The sequence below is a fragment of the Hesperophylax consimilis genome, chromosome 3 (genome assembly GCF_061612785.1).
Source record: "Hesperophylax consimilis isolate HC1 chromosome 3, BYU_Hcon_1.0, whole genome shotgun sequence".
Classification (NCBI taxonomy): domain Eukaryota; kingdom Metazoa; phylum Arthropoda; class Insecta; order Trichoptera; family Limnephilidae; genus Hesperophylax; species Hesperophylax consimilis.
Genome location: NC_142838.1, coordinates 32,690,164 through 32,698,391, shown reverse-complemented (window position 1 = coordinate 32,698,391; position 8,228 = coordinate 32,690,164).

Here is an 8,228-nt window from a genome sequence, read left to right as displayed (position 1 = left end):
ACAGAACGGGATTGGATCTGAATATTTTATGGAAACTATAATAAATTGGGAGTTAATAAATTATCTTCAAGCCAGAGGAGAGACGAAATGTCTTAAGGCGACTGAGTTACTGACTTGTAACGTTACGTTCGGGACCACGTTACAGGTAGATAATTTTAAAGAAACCCTCGCTTGTGTAGTGGCAAACTTGACGAATCAAAAAAGTAATTTATAATTTTATATAATACAAGTCTTTGCGCATCTGTGGGGTAAAGGGGTACTGCGGGCGGGTGTTCCAAATGCGAAAAACTTTTTTGAAACTTTCGATAGTATAACACATTTACGAGTACATTTAAACTTGTCCTCTTTAAAATGGTTTGCTTGTAGTACATAATAACAGTTCCTCACGCCACGGCTTTTTTTTAAGAAAAAAAATTATATTAATCACTTTCAACCCAAATTTTTAAGAGGGTTCCAAACACATTATTATTATATAAGAGTTTTTTCCGTCTAGCTTGTATGAAACGAAACACTGTGCGCCGCTAGGAATGTTCTGACTTATATATTTTGACTTATTGCTTAGAGCTTCGATGTAAAGTTTTTCTCTGTTAAATGTTCATTTAAAGCGTTTCTACTTTCAAATAAACTGTGAAAATAGTTAAAACGTGTTGGGACAGTGGCCTTTTCATTACCTGCAACAAATGTAAAGTATCATTTCACAAACACTGTCTTAACATATTGGAAACTAGTATAAAAAAATGGCTACCAAAAATAAGTCAAACTGGAAATGCCAGGAGAGTAAAATGTAAGGAGAGGTCTCGCTCATTCGCCCTCTGCCGATGGCACAGATGATGATCTTCACAAACGTCCTAATGAAACATTTCGTTACCAAGCTCGCCATTGGAAAAAGTATTCGTTGAAATCTAAGATCTGAAAAAATACTGTGAATTAAGAAGTCAACAATTATTATTGGTATTACAGATACTGTTTTTCTTCACCACTATCGTGGGCGAAAAATAATATTTTTCAAATTTTCGGAATTGATAGCATTTCATGTTAAACTATTGAATGACTAAAAAGACCTATTTGTAAACAAATCGCCGACACAATGAAAACATCTTCCGGCGCTGGCAACTGAGGTGTGATGAAGGAAAGCCTATTTATATAATTCACCGAGTCCCGCCAACATATTATTCTTCCGTACGGCTTCAACAGTTTTTCAATTACATACCTACTAAGAGATTATAGAAAAGAGACTAACAGATGACGGCTACAGAAGAACATAGGACGCGTCGGGTTCCTCCAAGCGTCGCAACGCGTCGGTCCTGATTCTCCGCCTCTCGCAAGTAAGTCCCCCATTATCTCAAGCATTATAATATACAAACACACACACACACACCCTCACCCTCACACACACACACACACACACACACACACACACACACACACACACACACACACACACAAAGTAATTAAGTTTAAACGAAATATTGTTTCAATACTTTGTGCACATAAAGAGTGAAGCGAAATTCTCATTTCAAATCCCGGCGTACGCAAAAAAAAAAATTGTCTTATTTCACAATTCACTACTTTAATATAATATATATTACGTTAGTGGCACGTTCCAGAGTGGAAAATACTCTCAGTATCGCCCTGTTGTAAGGCTACCATTTAGAATTGAAACGTTGCTTGAAATGGCCCTTCAGCCTCACAACACACCCCATAGGTAGAGAATTAGATTGTAAATGGGGAAGCCATAGTTTTACTGGCTCCAGACGGTTGGGAGCAGTTGGGATTCTTAAACAGTTTCACTTAAAAATATATATACTTATTAATTTTATTTTAAGTTCCTAAGCCTAAAGTTTTCCTAATTCAAACGAATTTCTAAACCAAATCATAATAGTTATGTTAACAGTACACCTAGCATTTAAAAAAGTATGTACCTAATTTTATCTTATTTAATAAATCAAAACCAAAATTTCCTCTGAAATCATAAGATTTGTAAGTAGGTACTTAAATACCTACCTAATTAATTATAAGCCCATATACCAAGGTTCGTAGAAAATGTTTTTTTACAAGGTTGGCTCATAGAGCAATTATTTCGAATAAAACCGCATCACTCGCAAGCTCGTGACGTAGATCGAAGACCAGTTGGAGTCCTAAAGGAACGACCTGCTTCACTTATATAGGTATATAATATTAGTTTTTGGTAGGTCTAACTTAATTACCTCGCACTTATTTACTTTTTTTAAAGTGAAACTTCTTTACGCGCGTCATGCAATTTCGAGGACCGGAGTAAAACCGACTCATGACCGTCACGAAAAACCGTGATCATTTCGCTATAGGAGCCTAGCTAATATTATATACCTAGTTTAGGTCACTCTCCAAACTCAGCTTCGCGGTCTAGAGGCAGAGCGCCCGACTGTCATCGTGAAGAACCGAGGTTCGATCCCCGCTTTAATTATTATTTTTTTTCTTTTTTTATAACTTTTAATTTTTTTATCACATGCCACTTATAAATATGTCAGTAGACAGAAAAAAAGAGAGAATGAAATGATAAGAGAGAGAGAAGAATACTAAAAGTTTCACTTCCGTCGTGCGTAGGCTTGCCACACACTGTATTTTTTATTAAAATCGATAAAATGATGCTTTTAAAAGTCAAATTTGCGAATGGTAGAAAAAGTTGAGGACGCGACCAAGTGAAAGAAATACTTTAAAAAAAAAATTTTAAATTCTAAAATAATTTCCAACTTAACTGCACCCAGCTTTCAAGTATGTACACTGGAATTAACAACCTCTAAACTTTACTCCAAACCAGGGGGGTATAACTCCGATCGAAAATTAGAGCCGTGAATATTGTGACGTCATATTGTTGTCTAACTATATCCACCAATGAAACACTCTGAAAGTCTATGGAATAAAATTTCAGAGTTTTTCATTGGTGTATAGTATAATAAGTAGGCTCCGAATGATATTTGTACTGTCTATATATTGGCATATCTATGATTTTTAGGACCAATTTGTTTCGTCCAAAAAACCCGAAGATAGCGATCCAGTGAGCGGTTTATTTACTCTCCAAACCATTCTTAACCTGGGCATCACCGGGTAAACGTCAGCTATTAAATATAATTTTGGTATGTCTATCCACGCACTTATGTTGGTTTGGGCAGACCACTACATAAATTGAGTAGGTCTGGAGCCCCAAAATACTTGAATAAAAACCCTTGACTTTAGTTGACATTATTGGTTTGGTTGACCTTTTGGTTGACGTTTTGGCTTTTTTATTTATCTCAGGAGAACGGGTAGTTTCTACGATTCGTTCGTGAATTCTACAGTTCGGCTGAGGAAAGACTCTCATGTTTCCTCTCTCCTACAATATGGGTCTCTTCAAGACCCGTTTTCACAACCTCATCTTCTCAAAAATACCGTCTGCACAGCACCCCCAAAAATGACATAGGCCCAAAGAATGTATTTTTCTCGAGGCCTCCTGTGCGGAGTTCGTGTTAAAAAATACGTGTTAAATATTATGTTGTATTATAAAAAAATTGTATTATTCCATTTAGTCGTGATGAAAAGAGTTTGGGCTACATTGCATTTCAGTATGGCGAAAGAGAAAGGTGAGGAAGTACCTGGCTAGTAAAATATGGTCACCAAACACGGATAAAGCCATTTAAAGCAACGCTTCGATTGGTGGTCTTTCACGACTGTCACCAAGGCCATAATGAGAGTATCTGCCACCATTAGCGACTCTTTGCATAAATACAATTATTCTCCGCATTCCCTGTCATATCCTTGTCGTGATCGTTTGCTAAATAAGACTTTCAAATAAAATTTCATGGTTTTCAAAGGCAATATGTACAAAAGGCTAATAAATAACTTTGATTCTGCAACATCAATGCATAATTTCTGTACCCGAGAAGCATACAAGTCCAAAATTTGAAGAAATGAGTTTTTGATGAAGACATGAAGTAAATTATCATGTTCATTAGTGGCAGAAAGATGCAAGCCCTATCTTGAATATTTATGGTATTTTCAAAAATATACAAGGATGCAAGAACCATTACATCGTAGAAGCATAAAGATGTACATTGGACTTGTGTCTTTCTGCCTCTAACATTACTACGCTTTCCATGGAAGTAAACATTCGAATGTAGACTCAAGTCCATTTTGCGTCCTTCTGCCTCTAATTTCTATGTTTTCTGTGGAACTAAACACAACAATCGCAACAATCCCAGATGAATCCCAGTCAATCCCAGTGCTCAGAGCTGTCATACATTAGTATGGAATGCAATAAATAATGATGAAAAAGAGTATTTCCATGTATGAATGGATGACAAGGCTCAAGAAACAGAATTCGTCTGAAGAGACTGATGGAAACATACCGTGGGAGGCCAAATTAGTATACTCAAAACTATTTCTTTGTATTTTGTCAGTTTGTTATGAAATAACAAACAATATATACAATATATACTAGTATATATTGTTTTAATACTAGTAAGTGTATTTAGGAATAAAAATTAAACATGTGTAGATAAGTTGAATAGTCTATTAAAAGAGAAATACATATTATTCAGTATTTGGTTACTCCGCCTTTAGCTTCTATGACGGCTTGAACGCGGCGTGGCATGCTTTCAATGCATGATATGGCTACTTCTTGGAGTTTTGGAGTGTTGTGCCATACTCTAATGATATTCTCATTCAGTTCTCTTTTATTTGTTATAATTTTATCCCTTGACATTTCAGTTTTCAGGACTGCCCACACATATTCAATAGGATTCAAGTCGGGTGAGTTTCCAGGCCAGTTCAGGGTATTAATCTGTTTGTTTTTTAGGTATTCTGTGATAGATTTGGCTTTATGACAGGGAGCAGAGTCTTGCATGAATATAAAATTCCTATTAGGGAACCATTCTGCTACCTGTGGGATCAGTTTTTCCTCCAGAACTTTCTTATACTGATCCTGACGCATAGTTCCTTGGACGATGTACAGCCTTCCAGTCCCTTTACTGCTGATGACGGACCATATCATCGCTGAAGCAGGATGCTTTACACGTTCCACAATGCAGTCTTCATTGAATTTTCAAACGAACAAACTCAGTTTTATCTTGGAGAATCTGTATTGACGACTCGTCCGAGAAACAAACCTGCAAGAAATTGTTTTTGTATATATGTGTAAAAAACGATACTCTAAGCATGTGTATTCTTGTATTAGGGTTATTCAAACCTTGCTCCAGTCTTCCTGTGTCCAGTGTCGATGCTCCTTGGCCCAGGCCAGACGTTTGGCCTTCATGGCAGGAGTGAGTTTTGGTTTTTTTAGTGGCCGACAACATTTCAGTCCCATTTCTACAAATCTTCGCCTGAGAGTCCGCTCTGATATTCGTACTCCATTATCATTATGAATTTGTTTTATGACGATCCGTGGCTTTCGACGGTTTTCATGTGTAATGCGACGTATTTCTCGCTCAGTTCGAGGTGTTGTAATGCGTTTTCGCCCGCATTTACCGACTCGATCCTCCTTGATCGGTATTTCGGCGTCCACTTTTTGCTTGATATTGCATACACACTGGACTGTGATACATCACACAAATCAGCAATTTGACGCTGGGTATATTGACAATGCCGTAACATTGTCGAAATCTGTGCTTTTTTCCTTAGTGTGAGGTCAGCACACTTCCCCATATCTGTTTAAACATTTTTAGGTTAGGTCGGTTGACAACCAATAAAAAAACAAAAAAAAACAAAAACTTACTAAAACATGATCACAATGTATTGATCGAGTACTAGAATAATTTTAATGTAAAAAAATCGAACACTTAATAATGAATAAGTCGATAACACTGAAGCCAAGATGTTTTTCGAAGACTTCTCACAAGCCAGCACAGTAAAATTTTCGACATGTACTTATAATAGCAGCCGCCATTTTGATAAAAAAAAACATTTATGTGTTGCCACACTGATGAAAGTGTTGCCAGATATAGTGGCTAATCAGTAAATTGAAAAACCATAACATTTTTCCAATAATAAATTAATTATAGCCACCACTTTCACAGATTGCGACGTTTTTTTGTTTGAGTATAATAATTTGGCCACCCACTGTAGGTGGTGATATTATTATTGAAGACCTGACCATGTCACTAATTTATTTATTTACTTACATTTACCTTACCTCATCATTATACTACTGAATGGACTATATAGGGATGGAAAACAAGAGGCAAATGAAGTAGCTTCTTGTCTCTTAAAGTGGAAATACAGCGATATGGGGGATAATGTTGAAGAAATAACCGTATGGTCTGACAACTGTGCAGGTCAAAATAGAAATATAACAATAGCCATATTCTACGTATGGCTGGTTTTACAACAAAATTAAAAACCTCAAGATCATTTTTCATATTTTTTTATTACGTGGTCACACTCACCTGGAAGTAGACTCTTTCCATTCGGCGATTGAAAGGGCAAAAAAAACTACCCAATTCAAAATAGTTTTACCGCACGACAAAAAAAATTAACCGTAACAATTCATCAGATATTGCAAAACTAATAATCAGAAAATTAAAAATTAAAACTTAGAAAATTTCAAATATTTAAATTCCCTTTAAAATGGTTCACAATCACCTTTTGTATATCGAAAGAAGAATATTAATGGTGGGGGTTTTCTAATATCAACGATATTATGGCTACGAGCTGACGTAAATGTGTCGGGGATGCTACTGTATAAAAATGGTTTTCAGGAAACTCAATTTAAAATATTAGATGAAAAAGGAGAGGTGTTTTGAGCGGTGACCGGATAAATCATCAAAATGATAATTCATCACATTTTTAAAAAGTTATATAAAGTCATGAGAAGTGATGAAACAAAAACTTTATTAACTGGGTTAAGTAGGTTATGTTAGGTTTATTTTTTTTCATCGTTTCTAATGACTTTATATCACTTTTTAAAGGTGTGTTGAATTGTCGATGTGTTGATTTATCATGGAACCGTTTTGAGCACCTCAGAGGTATTGCCCAAGGTAAATACAAATCCAATCGCATTAAATACACCAAATTTTGGTGATCTACAAAAGATGTTACAGTGGGTACCAGAGCCACTGCACTTTTTTTACAAAATCTTAAGTCATAAGGCCAGTATGCCAGAGTATCCTCTGTCAGATGACGAAGATATGGAAAATACCAATAATTTGTAATAATAATTATAATTAAATTAAAAAAATATTTTGTAAAATATTATGTCCTTTTGGAATACCAATTTACTTTTCAATTTAAAAGGTAAGAAAATATTAATACCGGGCATCTCAATTAAAAGAGGAATTTTTCAAGGAGACTCATTGAGTCCTCTTTGGTTTTGCTTAGCATTGAATCCTCTATCTAAAATGTTAATTAAAAACAAGTTTGGAATAAAAGTTAAGGGTAATACAAGGGAGAGTAGTACAATTTCGCATTTATTATATATGGATGATATAAAATTATTTTCGAATTCTGAACAAAATTTAGAGAAAATGATCGAGGTAGTTAAAAACTTTTCAGATGATATCATAATGACTTTTGGTTAAGATAAATGTAGAACGATCCATATAGAGAAAGGCAAAATTGTAGATGGGGACGAGAGTATATTTAGAAATTTCCAAATTACTAGTATGAAAAGGGATGAGGTTTATAAGTATTTAGGATACCCACAATCAAATAGATTAGACCATACTAGTATTAAAAATGATATTAGGATTAAATGTCAAACTAGGATCAGGAAAATTTTAAAATGCAATCTATCTGCTATAAATTTAGTAAAAGCAATCAATACTTGGGCAATACCTCTATTAACGTACTCATTTGGCATAATTAAATGGTCTAATACAGATTTTTATAACTTAGAAAGATTAATTAGAACTACGCTAACAAAATTTAATTGCCATCATCCAAATTCAGCAATAGAACGAATTAATTTACCTAGAAATTTAGGAGGTAGAGGTATAGTTAAAATAACTTCTTTGAAACATAATCAGGTAGAAATGCTAAGAACTTTTTTCCATAGGAAAGCTCATAACATAGCACAAAATAATTTGCAAGGCAGATAGAAATATTACACCTCTTAATTTATACGATGAGAATGCCAACATTTTTATAAATCCCAACCAGGAATTATTAGATTCCTGGTCAAATAAAATTTTACACGCAAAACACTTCAATTATCTCAACCAAACGTATGTTGACAAATTTTCGTCAAACAAATGGTTGAGTATTGGAGAGTTGAGCGCAGA